The sequence below is a fragment of the Amphiprion ocellaris genome, chromosome 23, assembly GCF_022539595.1.
Source record: "Amphiprion ocellaris isolate individual 3 ecotype Okinawa chromosome 23, ASM2253959v1, whole genome shotgun sequence".
In the NCBI taxonomy this organism is placed as follows: domain Eukaryota; kingdom Metazoa; phylum Chordata; class Actinopteri; family Pomacentridae; genus Amphiprion; species Amphiprion ocellaris.
Genome location: NC_072788.1, coordinates 24,816,936 through 24,831,597, shown reverse-complemented (window position 1 = coordinate 24,831,597; position 14,662 = coordinate 24,816,936). Strand labels below are relative to the sequence as shown.

Sequence of the window (14,662 nt, the reverse complement as noted above, 5' to 3'; positions counted from 1 at the left end):
CAGCAGTTTGAGCAGGAGAAGGTGAGCTTCAGAGTAGAAATGAGACAGAAACCTTCTTGACCCGTGTGGTGAGGTCCTGTACCAAGAGTTTGAGCAGGTTGTGAAGAGTCTGTAGTTCTTTGGTCTGAAAGCACAAGAAGAGTCGACTCATTAAAGGAGAAAACAGGAGATATTGTTGGTTCTTCTGTCGCTCTGCAGTTTCCAGTTTCCTTAGACTGAATATCAAGTTTATATTTTAAATGATTTCCCATGTGAGCCCAAGAAGACTTCAATAAACTCCCTCCATCCCCTGAACACAACATATTTTATTACCATTTTAAATCTTTTTTTAAATTTGTTATTGAGTTTTAATCATAGTTTTAGCATAGTTTTTTCTCTTTGCTTGTTTAGTTTTGTCATCTGTGTGAAAGATGCTAAACAAATAAAGTTGAGTTGATAAACTGAATAATTGACTAACTCATGATTGTGACAACAGAAGTATTTTCATTGTGATTTAAGGGTTTGTTTCATTTTTAAGGTTGGGGTTAAAATCTTGACAGAAAAAAAAGATTAAAGAAATAAACTACATTTAAAAAAAGCAATTAAATCAAAGGAAAAAAACATTTAATACAATAAAACATTTAAAAATAAAATTAAACATTAAATACAATTAAATTATATTAAACAGACAAAATATTTAATTAGATAATTAAACAGAAGATACAAAATGTAATTATGAAATTAAACAATTTTAAAAAATAATAAACATTAAAGATTAAATATTTTAGATAAACATTTAAAAAATACAATTAAGAAGAATATTAAACATTTAAAAAATGCAAAACATTTAAATAGATTATTAAACGTTAAACAAGACAAAACATTTAATTAAAAAAATAAATGTTTAATAAAAAAATAAATCTTAAAGACAATAAAACTTTAAATAGGAATTAAACGGAAAATACAATGAAGCATTTAAAAAGAAAATTAAACATTAAAAGGTGGTAAAACATTTAAAAAGAAAAACCTTAAAGATTTAATCAAAAAATTAAATATTGGGAAAGAAAAGAAAATTATTCAAACAAGCCGATAAAACATTTGAAAAAACAACAATTAAACATTAAAAAGACAAAACATTTTGAATTCAAATCAGACATTAGAAAAGAATAAAAGGTGAGAAAAGAACAAAACTAAACATTTAAGAAGAATCAAACTGACAAAACATTTGAAAAGACACGAGTTAAACTTTAGAAGATGAAAATAAACAGAAGAGACAATAAAAGGATGAAAATGAGCAAAAACAGATAAAGTTCTTGAAGTGTTTTCTAGTCTGAAATGAAAACATCAAGTTGTTTCTTCAAACATTTCCTCTTTCTATGTTCTTGGTTTGATTGTGGACAGATTTACTAAGAACTCATTTCAGAAAACTGCTTTCCAGATAAAGTCTACTAGTAGTTGAAGGCATCAATCAAACTAATGTTACCTTCTGATCTCCACAAACTTTACTGTTCGGTGAAGAGAATCAAAGTTTGTTGAGGATTTCTCAAAAACCCACAGGTGAAGGTCTGAGAAGAACTCAGATGGATGGTCTAAATGTGAAATCAAGACTCATGGTCACAAGTTTTAAGGCTTCTGTTAACCAGAAAGTTCAAACTAACAGAGAAGTACTGAGAAACTTCTAAAACTTCAGCCCTCAGACTGTCTGAAGGTTCAAACTAACAGAGAAGTAGTGAGAAACTTTAAGGTTTTCAGTCCTCAGACTGTCTGAAGGTTCAAACTAACAGAGAACTACTCAAGAACTTTAAGGTTTTCAGTCCTCAGACTGTCTGAAGGTTCAAACTAACAGAGAACTACTGTGGGACTTAGAAATTTCAGCCCTCAGACTGTGTGAAAGCTCAGGTCCTGAGGACTCGGGAGGTGTGGGGGCTTTGGAAAGTCTTGGAACTGAAGGTTCAACCCTCCAGAACAAAGGCTGAAGCCCAACCTCCTGAGAAAAACGGTCGAGTCGAGACTCGAGTTAAAAAAAAACTCGAAAACGACAAAAAATAGATGATAAATGCGCAAAAAAAAGTAGAATTAGTATCTGAGCGAGTAGCTCAGGAGGATAAGAAGAGGACTACCAAGTGGAAGGTCGCAGGTTCAAGACCTGCCACCGGCACTTTTCTTTGTCTTTGTCAGAATTTTGATAATAATTTAAGAAGTGTCTGGTCTTGAACCAGCGACCTGCAGCTCCATAGGCAAATCCTTAACTCACTGAGCTACAGATCAGACACAAAGAAATAAATTCGTCGTCCCTTTGGCATCGTAGTTCCTCAAGTGACCACATGGGCGGAACCAAGGCGGAGTCTGGGTGGAGTCAGGGCGGAGAGTAGGCGGGGAGGTGGGTGGTGGCCTCCCCCCTCTACTCCCCCACCTACCCCCACCACCCACCACACCTTCCCCCGCCCCACGAGTTCTTCGAGTCTCCACGAGTTCTTCGAGTCTCCACAGGTTTTCTCGAGTTTCTGGAGTTTCCACCAGGTCAGAGGCAGAACAAGTTGTCATGAAGAGGTGTTGAAGTCGGCCAGGATGGACTGACTTTTTACAGCGACTAGAAGGAAGACCACTAGAAGAGCACGTCTTTAACCACCATCCATAAAATCCATGGTGTCGCTCCAGAGAAATGAAGGGACGTCAACTTTTATCAACCTCCATCCAGATGTTCAACTTGATATCTTGGAGATTTTTAGCACCACAAACCTTTAGTATCACACTTTATTATCATTTGTTAGGACTTTAATGGAATCCACCAGCAGATTTAGTTTTTGTTGACAAACTTTATTCTTGTCGTCGTGGGACTGCAGTATTTAAAACTGTTCCTTCTATTTGACCTCATGTTTATTAGTTTTAGTGGAGAAAGTTATTTTAGTTGTCGATTAGTCTCTTAAAAACCAAATAATAAATTGGATTAGTCAAGAGGTTTAAATTTCTTACTTTGTCATATTTTAAATATGACAAAAAAACATAAAAATAAAGCATCTTGAGACAATTTGACCTGTAATTGGCATTATATAAATAAAATAGAATTAAAACTGTATGTATCTTGTAATGTTGGAGTAATTCAGCCATATATGTTAGAAAACACATTTTCTTTGTCCATTAATCTGTTGATTGTTTTCTCCAGTAATTCATTTCTTGTTTTGGTTTATAAAATGTCAAACCCAAATATATTCAGTTTACTGTCATAAAAACCAAAAAGATTTACATTCATGATGCAGGAATCAGGCAGTTTTTCACTTTTTATCTTAGTTTAGTCAGAAAGATAGTTGATAATGTGTGAATTGTTGCAGCTTGTGAGCCGTAAAAGGTTTTAATCTTTGGGGCCGAGTGTCAGAAAACATTTAGAAACCAACATCAACAAAACACTCAACAAAGATTTGATCATTAGAGGGAAATCCAATATTTGCATGACAATGTCTAATTAAAGGACATTTATTTCCAATGTAAATGTGTGATATTCATCCTCTGGAGCTTTCTCTTCACATCGTCTTCCACCTGGACTGCTTTGGTCGGGAGCATGTGCAACAAACATTTGAAAAACTGCACTTTAACATCAATGAATGACACTGAAGTTTAATCTCTACATAAATGAGACTGAGTCTGGATGTGCAATCAACTCAAGAGATCCAGAAGTTGGAGAGAGTTAGCTTTAGCTGAGCCAAAGAACATGTGGGACGCTAACCTAGCAAACATTTCAGACTTTTCTCTGTGAATTCTGAGAAATAATTTCCTATTTAATGACAGAGCTACACATCTTAACTCAGTCTCATTAAAACAGACTCTAATTCAGTGTCATCCATCCATATTAAAGTGCAGTTACCCAAAATGTTTGTTGCATGAGCTCCAACAAAACCTGTCCAGGTAGAAGGCCACTTTGACAAACAGGAAGTGGAAGATTCCAAGCAGATTTATAGAAGGGGGAACTGGACTGTACTAAGTGTGGTCGAGTATAGAGGGGTGTTTTGTGGGTTTTTAAGGCTGATAATGATTATTAGTGAGACATTTGGAGTAGATATTCATTTGCAGTAAATGAAAGTATTTAAAATCTTGAGTTAAACTTAGAACACAAACTCTAACAGAAAACTTTGTTGATACGTTTTTGTTTTGTTTACAGATGTTAAGTTAAAGGAGTTTTATTCGTGACGTATAACCAATCAAATCACTCCAGAAGACAGAGCGACCACAGGTAGATAAAGGTTCAGAGCCAAAGTAGCACCATTTTTAAATGTATTTATTATTTTCAACATGTTGTAAAAACGTGCCATATGATGAAATAATGTAAAGGAGGCTGTGAAAAACACTCCAGAAAGGTTTTCTTTGAAAAAAAAAAAATCATCATGAATTTTGGCGCAAAAAAAACACCACAGTATACTATGTCGGAAAAAAAATGCCATTTTTCAACATGTTGTAAAAACGTGCCATATGATGAAATAATGTAAAGGAGGCTGTGAAAAACACTATGGTAAGGTTTTCTTTAAAAAAAAAAAAAAATCAAACGATTGTACATGGACCAGTTTGTGGTAAATGTTGTGAAACAGCTTTAAAGGCCAACATTGATTTTTTTTTTTTAGTATTTGTTGGTCCAAAAGTGACCAAACACTCAAATAAATTCTAATTCAGTTTAATTACTAACAGCAAACTAATCCACTGTACAGCTTCTACACTGGTGTCGGCAAGAAAACATCATTAAACCAATAAAATAACATTGTTCTGTTTTACAAGCAAAAACCAACAATGAACTCACGTGAAGCTTGTTTCCCATCATTTCTACATCAGGTTTACATGAAGACGTCGACTGCAGGACGAACACGTTTCATAATCAGTTATCTGCAGATAAAAAACATCCAGAGTGCTGCACTTTCAGTTAAAAATGTATTTTTTTATTCTCTGCAATAATAAATCAGTAAAAATCATCCAAGCATCATCACCATGTTGTGTCAGAACGAATACCATGAACCAGAACATTAGCAGAGCTGCTAACAGCTAATGTTTGAGGGAGTATCAATGTGTGTACATTTATAGATATAGAAATTATAACGAACCACAGACCACTAATTAGATTCAACTTTGTCATTGCAGAGAGGAAAAGTACCAAGACCATGAGTTTGGCATCAAACCAGAAGTGCAAAAAAGTTCATTATTTACAGTCTGTTACAGTATAAACAATCATTACTCTGAAGTACCTCAGTACATTCTAACAGTACAATAAATGTATATTCTATTCAACCTTTACTACAGTTCAGTAGCAAATAACATGCATTTTATTGCACTACATTTATCTGTATTTTCTCTGCAGATTAACAGCAAAACAGAATATATTACGAAGATCAACCTACAAACCCCTCAGCAGTATAAAAAATATATAAAATACATAAAAATGGTTCCACATTTATCCTGTAAACAGTTCAGAACATCAACTAACAGCTGAAACACTGGAAATAAACTCTCAATATTTATGTTTTTAATTTGTGTCTATGTTCATCTCGTCTGCTCTGTGTAAACACTGCCTGCAGTTCAACCGAAACCTCTGAGTAGTTTTCATACGACTGTTGGTGTGGATGAGTCATTAATGGAATGTTATAATCTTGTCACAGAAAATCAGATATTTGTCTTGGTTTTCATGAAACATCTGAATTTTCGTCTCAGATTTGGTGACGTATCCTGATGGGTGAGTAGTTCAAGGACCATTGGAAAGTTAAAAATCAGGTGATTCTGTTTTGACAGTTGTACGTTCTTATAAATGGAGCAATTATGATAATTCACTTGAAAGACAACATGCATTTCAAACTCACCTCCCTGCTCAGGGTTCAGAAGGTTCAGGATCTGTTTCTAAAGTCTGTTTATGTTTCTGATATTTCACAGCTAAAATATTCTACATGACCATGAACCAGATTAAAATGTTGCAGGGAGGAAAACTGCTCTTAGTCTGGATCATCATCTGGGACCAGTCTGCCAATAGAAACCCTACCAGGAGCTGAACTCCAGACAGCAGATCTCCCAGCATCCTCTGAGCTCACAAACCCTCCACCACCATAAGGTGGCAGTTAAAGGAGAGACCACATGGTTGGTCCACACCTGGATTCTCTTTGTTCTGCTGCTGCTGGTTCCATCAGAGTTACAGAAGCTGTGCTTTGTTCTGCTGCTGTCCAGAAAAACTTTCATGTCTTTGTTTCATAACATCTGTTCAGCTGCTGCTTCATCATCAGGAGGAACTGGGAGGTTGGGATTCTTCCTCATGTGTTGTCTACAGATCAGAAAAGCAACCAAAGCCACAGCAAGAAGAAGAATCACACCCACTGCTGCTCCTACAATGATTCCATCCTTGTCTGCTCCGTCCTTGTTTCCTCCAACCTTGTTCACTCCTACTCTGATGTTTTCATTCTTCTTTCCTGCAGACAGAGGTATCAGAGATATGAGAGGTATGAGAGATATGAGAGACATCAGGTGTTTGAACATCAGTCAGATCAGCTGTTTTCTCCAAAGTCTCATCAGCAACATCTTTATAAACCACAAACATCTGATCTGAGACCAAGCAGCTTCATCAGAGACACAAACTGAACTCTGAACACAAACTCACCTGGTGGATGAACTTCCAGGTGGACGGTTTTAGAGGTTGTTTCTCCCTGAAGAACATAACACTCGTATCTTCCAGCGTCCTCCATCGTCACATCCTTCAGAACCAGAGAAACGTCTCCATCCTTCATCTCTTTGTCCTGCAGATCCACCCGGTTCTTATCAGATGGATGCTGGTTGTCTACATCTAAGCATTCATCCCGGTACAGGAGAACATATTCTGGATCCAGCCCAGGTCTGCTCTATTCTACAGCTCTGATAGTTTTGTTGTTGTTGGGAACTTTACATGGTAGAATCACATTCTGTCCAACGACAGCTGTGATGTATTCTTTAGCTGAAAGACAGAAGAAACAGCAGAGAACAGACAGTATGTATAGTTTCAATGACACCAAACACATCACAATAGTGGATTTGCTGAATAAAACCAACAGGACTGAGAAAATCTAAGTCAATATCTATACAATTAGAAAAGTCTAGTATAAATAAAATATAATTGAAACTGAATAACCGTTTAAGTTTCTTTTGTTTAAAGAACATTCAAGCTTTTTCCATTCAGCACATTTACAAATTCTCCATTTGTTATATATTTGCCAGATGAAACTGTTACATTCAGGTTTATTACAGGGATTATAGTTCTGACATTATGTAGGTTTAGTCTTTAAGAGAACGATGTATTGGTTCTGTAGTTCTGTAATTTTCCATTCCACTGAATGAATGTGTTTCTATCAGTTTCTATCTATCTATCAGTTTCTATCTATCTATCTATCTATCTATCTATCTATCTATCTATCTATCTATCTATCTATCTATCTATCTATCTATCTATCTATCTATCTATCCATCCCATGTGAGTAGGAATGATGGACTCCATGCTCAGGCAGAATTACTTCCAGGAGCCACCAGAGACTCCCAGAAGGCTGAGGACTCTCAAACCAACATTCAGAGTTTTAATCACAGTGAGGCGACCCTCTGGTTCTGAGTAGAACTACATCAAATTGGGGCTCAGCTGGTGGGCTTGTAATTCTCCCCACAACCACCCGGAGCCTGTCACCCTGGACAACTCCAGACAAGGAGAGTGTCCCAGGTCCTTTGGTGTGTGGAGGTGACAATAAATATATATAGATGGTACTGGTCCACCTCCTGCACAGCTCCGGTTCCTTCCCCACCAGGGAGGTGACGTTCCACTGCCCAGCTAACAGTATGATGCTGTGGGTCAACATGACTGTCCATTGATGCCGATCCCAGTGGTCATGACTCCATGTTGCTTTTTAGGGTTTAACTGACTGAGTCCTGTTGAATGAGACTCGGCCACCAGACTGCTGAGGCCCCGTCCCGGACTGGTGAGGCCCCGTCCCGGACTGGTGAGGCCCCGTCCCGGACTGCTGAGGCCCCGTCCCGGACTGGTGAGGCCCCGTCCCGGACTGGTGAGCCCCCGTCCCGGACTGGTGAGCCCCCGTCCCGGACTGGTGAGGCCCCATCCCGGACTGGTGAGGCCCCGTCCCAGGCCTGGCTCCAGCATCGGCCCCGGCCTCCATTTCTCAGCACATTAATGGCACTTTTCCATCAGCATCTACTCAGCTTGACTCTACTCGGTTTGTGAGGTTTTCCATCAGGACGTAGTACCTGCTATCAGGTACTGTTCTAGTACCTACTGGGCCGGGGTTCCAAGCGAGCTAAGCGGAGCCGATAATGTGGCGTCTACAGAGTGCAGGCCACTGATTGGACAAGGAGGGACGACACATGAGAAGGACTCCTTTATGAAAACCGGTGGATGTTTTGTGACTTCGAGAAACTTTTACATTATTTATCCCATTGGTAGAAAGCTCACTTTAAACAAACAAGTATATTTTGAAAGTAACGTCATTGTCTCCTGTATGCAGACAATAAGCTAGCTAGTTAGCCATCAATGCTAACTTCGTGGCCGGGCCGCCATGCTGTGATGACTCCACCCATTATGAGGTGGTCTTCAACTGTAATGGAAAACAACCTAAACTGAGTAGAGTCGAGCCCAGTAGGTGCTAGTGGAAAAGCACCTTCAGTCATAGGGGTTCTTTGAATGGCTCTTTTTCTTATTTTTGTCTCCCTGACCAGTCTGTCTTGAGGGACCCTACTGGGGACTGTTGTCCTAACCCTAACCCTGATCATAGAGACAGTCAAACCTCTGCACCACGATGAGGTGGTGATTCTGTGGTTCAGTCAGAGAGCAGCTGAACCCAGTTCCAGCTCTGAAGAACTGTGGTTGGCTGTCATTAGAGTGAAGGTGGAATCCTCAGAACAGGCTCACAGAAAGACAGACCACCTTCCAGTCACAGAGCTGGATTCATACACAGTTGTTCAACAAGAGCAACTCACCCAGAGGGGGGACAGCGAACGCAGCCACCAACACCATCCAGAACCAGAACCTGGACCAGAACATGCTGTGGAGACATTTATACAGTCAGACCAGTAATCTGTCAACAATGGAAGTTTATACAAAGCAGTTGAGTCCAGTTTGTTCCTAATATTACACCTGCCATCAGATAGTCTGTAACTCTCTGAACTTCTGGTCTTAAAACACAGTCTGTCTTTATTCTGAGACCTACTGACAGAAGACATCTCTGAGTTCTGTCTCCTTCTTCATGGTGTTCTGGTTCCACAGAGCTGCAGGACTTTAGGTTGAAAAATGAACCACAGTGAACAAAAATGAGACAGAAGGAACAAATGTCCAGAACCTGCTGCAGTCATTTAGAGTATAAAGATCAGACTGAAGAGTGAAAACCATCACTAGTTGTTGGATTAGCTGTGCTCCTGTGCTGCCACCTGCTGGTTTTTACCTTTTACTGATAGTTTTATGTCTTTACAATCAAACATCACTAGAAGAGGAAACACCAGTGAAATCTAATGCAGTTCAACACAACAGTGTTAAATAGATAGTTATGAAAGATCCAGTGATTTTAATAAATAAATTCACTGCATAAAGCAACCAGAGTCACGACACCTGACAGCATTTACTGAACTATCACACTCCCAGTCAAAAGCTTGGACACATTTTCTCATTGAAATGAAAGAGAAAGTGTGTCCAAACCTTGGACTGGGAGTGTATATATTCTTCACTTAACTCATGTTGTCAGTCTTCATGTCATCAGTCCTCATATGAGCTGCACAAAAGCCGATCTAACTCACCTGCCGCTGATCAGGTGTGTTTGTGATTTTCAGCAAGTCACTTGGCAGGGCACAGGAAGTGAAGGCAACAGGATTCTTCAGGTGGTGCGTTACTGCCACCTAATGTGTTGGAGTGTGAGCAGCACTATTTCAGAAAGGCTGACAAAAGCCAAGTAAAGGACTGAAGGACTCAGTGGGATGAATGTGTTCACAGGTGTGTTGGACCTGTTTGGTCCATTCAGTCTGCTGGTGCTACAGCTGATAGATCACTGGTTAGAAATGAATATTCAATCAATAACTTTAATTTCTCTCTTGTCAAAAACCCCAAAGTGATTTCCTGCATAATGGGACAGAGTCAGATTGAAATATACTTCAATACAGAATTAAATTTAAACATATGAGGTTTAAAGTTGAACAGCTTCTATGTGCAGCTGTCAGTTAGACAAAAGCATCAGTTTCCTCTGATTCTGGATCAAACTTCAGCTCTTTTTTCAGCTGATCTGTCAGAGAATGCAGAGGTAGTCAATAAAAATCAGGTAGGAAACTGGAAATCTAATCTCCAGAGTTCATAAAAGCTGCTCACAAAAAAGAAAAACAAAACCAATTTAGATGAAGCTGTGAGTGACTTCAACCACTGACTTCCTGCAGCCTGGTCTCTTCTTCACTGACCACAGTTCAGTGGTTGAAGTTTGCAGAAACAAAACCCCCATCTGATTTCCTCTCAGCTGAGCCGCTATCATTTACAGACGGTTTGTTTCCACCAGCATGAAATGATAAAACCAAAGATTGAAGATAACAATCAGTAAATCTGTTGTTAATGTGCAGAAAGTTTCAGATCTACGGAGCAGCTTCATGTTTATAAACAAACCAAGCCTCCAACAATCCTTCAGAGCTGCTCAGACTGTCAGTGAAGGCGTCATGCTGTCAGTGAAGGCATGAGACGGTCAGTGAAGGCATCATGCTGTCATTGAAGGCATGAGACGGTCAGTGAAGGCATCATACTGTCAGTGAAAGGCATCAGACTGTCAGTGAAGGCATCACGCTATCGGTGAAGGCATCACTCTGTCAGTGAAGGCACCAGACTGTAGGTGAAGGCATTACTTGGTCAGTGAAGGCATCACGCTGTCAGTGAAGGCATCACACTGTCAGTGAAGGCACCAGACTGTCAGTCAAGGCATCACTTTGTCTGTGAAGGCATCATTCTGTCAGTGAAGGCACCAGACTGTCGGTGAACACATCACACTGTCAGTGAATGCATCACTCTGTCGGTGAAGGCATCACTCTGTCGGTGAAGGCATCACTTTGTCAGTGAAGGCATCACTCTGTCAGTGAAGGCATCACACTGTCAGTAAAGGCATCACTCTCTCAGTGAAGGCATCACACTGTCAGTGAAGTCATCACGCTGTCAGTGAAGGCATCACTCTGTCAGTGAAGTCATCAAACTGTCAGTGAAGGCATCACGCTGTCAGTGAAAGCACCAGACTGTCAGTGAAGGCATCGCACGTTCAGTGAAGGCACCAGACTGTCAGTGAAGGCATCATGCTGTCAGTGAAGGCATCAAACTGTCAGTGAAGGCATCATGCTGTCATTGAAGGCATCACTCTGTCAGTGAAGTCATCAAACTGTCAGTGAAGGCATCACGCTGTCAGTGAAAGCACCAGACTGTCGGTGAAAGCATTACTCTGTCAGTGAAGGCATCACGCTGTCAGTGAAGGCATCACATTCTCAGTGAAGGCATCACGCTGTCAGTGAAGGCATCACACTGTCAGTGAAGGCATCACTGTCAGTGAAGGCATCATGCTGTCAGTGAAGGCACCAGACTCTCAGTGGAGGCCTCACACTGTCAGTGAAGGCATCACGCTGACAGTGAAGGAATCAAACTTTCAGTGAAGGCATCACACGCTCAGTGAAGGTATCACGCTGTCAGTGAAGGCATCATGCTGTCAGTGAAGGCATCACGCTGTCAGTGAAGGCATCGCGGAGAGAGTGAAGGCATCACTCTGTCAGTGAAGGCATCCCTCTGTTAGTGAATGCATCTCTCTGTCAGTGAAGGCATCACTCTTTCTGTGAAGGCATCACTCTGTCAGTAAAGGCATCACTCTGTCAGTAAAAACATCACTCTGTCAGTGAAGGCATCACACTCTCAGTGAAGGCATCACTCTTTCTGTGAAGGCATCACTCTGTCAGTGAAGGCATCACGCTGTCAGTAAAGGCATCACTCTGTCAGTAAAAACATCACTCTGTCAGTGAAGGCATCACACTGTCAGTAAAGGCATCACTCTGTCAGTGAAGGCACCAGACTGTCGGGGAAGGCATCACTCTGTCAGTGAAGGCATCACTCTGTCAGTAAAGGCATCATGCTGTCAGTGAAGGAATCACACTCAGTGAAGGCATCACACTGTCAGTGAAGGCATCACAGTGACAGTGAAGGCATCACTCTGTCAGTGAAGGCATCACGCTGTCAGTGAAGGCGCCAGAGTGTCCCTGAAGGCATCACACTGTCAGTGAAGGCATCACACTCTCAGTGAAGGCGTCACGCTGTCAGTGAAGGCATCACACTCTCAGTGAAGGCATCACGCTGTCAGTGAAGGCATCACACTCTCAGTGAAGGCATCACGCTGTCAGTGAAGGCATCACACTCTCAGTGAAGGCATCACGCTGTCAGTGAAGGCATCACACTCTCAGTGAAGGCATCACGCTGTCAGTGAAGGCATCATGCTGTCAGTGAAGGCATCACACTCTCAGAGAAGGCATCACGCTGTCAGTGAAGGCATCATGCTCTCAGTGAAGGCGTCACGCTGTCAGTGAAGGCATCACACTCTCAGAGAAGGCATCACGCTGTCAGTGAAGGCATCATGCTCTCAGTGAAGGCGTCACGCTGTCAGTGAAGGCATCACACTCTCAGTGAAGGCATCATGCTGTCAGTGAAAGCATCACTCTGTCAGTGAAGGCATTATTCTTTCAGTGAAGGCATCACGCTGTCAGTGAAGGCATCACACTGTCAGTGAAGGCATCATGCTGTCAGTGAAGGCATCACTCTGTCAGTGAAGGCATTATTCTTTCAGTGAAGGCATCATGCTGTCAGTGAAGGCATCACACTGTCAGTGAAGGCATCACACTCTCAGTGAAGGCATCACGCTGTCAGTGAAGGCATCACACTCTCAGTGAAGGCATCACGCTGTCAGTGAAGGCACCAGACTGTCAGTGAATGCAGCACTCTGTCAGTGAAGGCATCATGCTCTCAGTGAAGGCATCACGCTGTCAGTGAAGGCATCACACTCTCAATGAAGGCATCACTCTGTCAGTGAAGGCATCATGCTGTCAGTGAAGGCATCACACTCTCAGAGAAGGCATCACGCTGTCAGTGAAGGCATCATGCTCTCAGTGAAGGCGTCACGCTGTCAGTGAAGGCATCACACTCTCAGAGAAGGCATCACGCTGTCAGTGAAGGCATCATGCTCTCAGTGAAGGCGTCACGCTGTCAGTGAAGGCATCACACTCTCAGTGAAGGCATCATGCTGTCAGTGAAAGCATCACTCTGTCAGTGAAGGCATTATTCTTTCAGTGAAGGCATCACGCTGTCAGTGAAGGCATCACGCTGTCAGTGAAGGCATCATGCTGTCAGTGAAGGCATCACTCTGTCAGTGAAGGCATTATTCTTTCAGTGAAGGCATCATGCTGTCAGTGAAGGCATCACACTGTCAGTAAAGGCATCCCTCTGTCAGTAAAGGCATCACTCTGTCAGTGAAGGCATCATGCTGTCAGTGAAGGCATCACTCTGTCAGTGAAGGCACCAGACTGTCAGTGAAGGCATCACACTGTCAGTGAAGGCATCATGCTGTCAGTGAAGGCATCACTCTGTCAGTGAAGGCATCACACTGTCAGTAAAGGCATCATGCTGTCAGTGAAGGCATCACTCTGTCAGTGAAGGCATCACACTGTCAGTAAAGGCATCACTCTGTCAGTGAAGGCATCACTATGTCAGTGAAGGCATCACACTGTCAGTAAAGCCATCATGCTGTCAGTGAAGGCATCACTCTGTCAGTGAAGGCATCACTCTTTCAGTGAAGGCATCACACTGTCAGTAAAGGCATCACTCTGTCAGTGAAGGCATCACTATGTCAGTGAAGGCATCACTCTGTCAGTGAAGGCATTACTCTTTCAGTGAAGGCATCACTCTGTCAGTGAAGGCATCAGACTGTCAGTGAAGGCATCACGGTGACATGGACGGCATCACTCTGTCAGTGAAGACATCATACTTTTCGTGAAGGCATCATGCTGTCAGTGAAGGCATTACTCTGTCAGTAAAGGCATCAAACTGTCAGTGAAGGCATCACTCTGTCAGTGATGGCATTACTCTGTCAGTGAAGGCATCATGCTGTCCGTGAAGGCATCATGCTCTCAGTCAAGGCATCACTCTGTCAGTGAAGGCATCATGCTGTCAGTGAAGGCATCACTCTTTCAGTGAAGGCATCAGACTGTGTGTGAAACCATCACACTCTCAGTGAAGGCATCATGCTGTCAGTGAAGGCATCACTCTGTCATTGAAGGTATCATGGTCTCAGTGAACGCATCAGACTGTCAGCGAAGGCATCACATGGTCAGTGAAGGCATCACTCTGTCAGTAAAGGCATCACTCTGTCAGTGAAGGCATCATGCTGTCGGTGAAGGCATCACACTGCCAGTGAAGGCATCACTCTGTCAGTGAAGGCATCACGCTGTCAGTGAAGGCATCACGGTGACATGGAAGGCATCACTCTGTCAGTGAAGACATCATACTTTTCGTGAAGGCATCATGCTGTCAGTGAAGGCATCACTCTGTCAGTAAAGGCATCACTCTGTCAGTGAAGGCATCACGCTGTCAGTGAAGGAATCACTCTGTCAGTGAAGGCATCATGATGTCAGTGAACGCATCAGACTGTCAGTGAAA

The 14,662-nt window shown here is 41.8% G+C and overlaps 1 long non-coding RNA gene across 3 annotated transcripts; it reads right to left on the bottom strand.

Annotated features, from left to right (window-relative positions):
- Positions 1–4,876: 4,876 nt before the first annotated feature.
- Positions 4,877–9,815, bottom strand: LOC111585989 (uncharacterized). 3 transcript variants are annotated; one of them, XR_004846132.2, is made up of 4 exons: positions 9,754–9,815; positions 8,944–9,008; positions 6,596–6,925; positions 4,877–6,407 (listed from the first exon to the last, which is right to left on the bottom strand). It is a non-coding gene; the product is annotated as an uncharacterized LOC111585989 (long non-coding RNA). The 3 variants fall into 3 exon arrangements; XR_008600499.1 differs by having other exon boundaries at positions 9,690–9,773; XR_008600498.1 differs by lacking the exon at positions 9,754–9,815 and having other exon boundaries at positions 8,944–9,678.
- Positions 9,816–14,662: the final 4,847 nt, after the last annotated feature.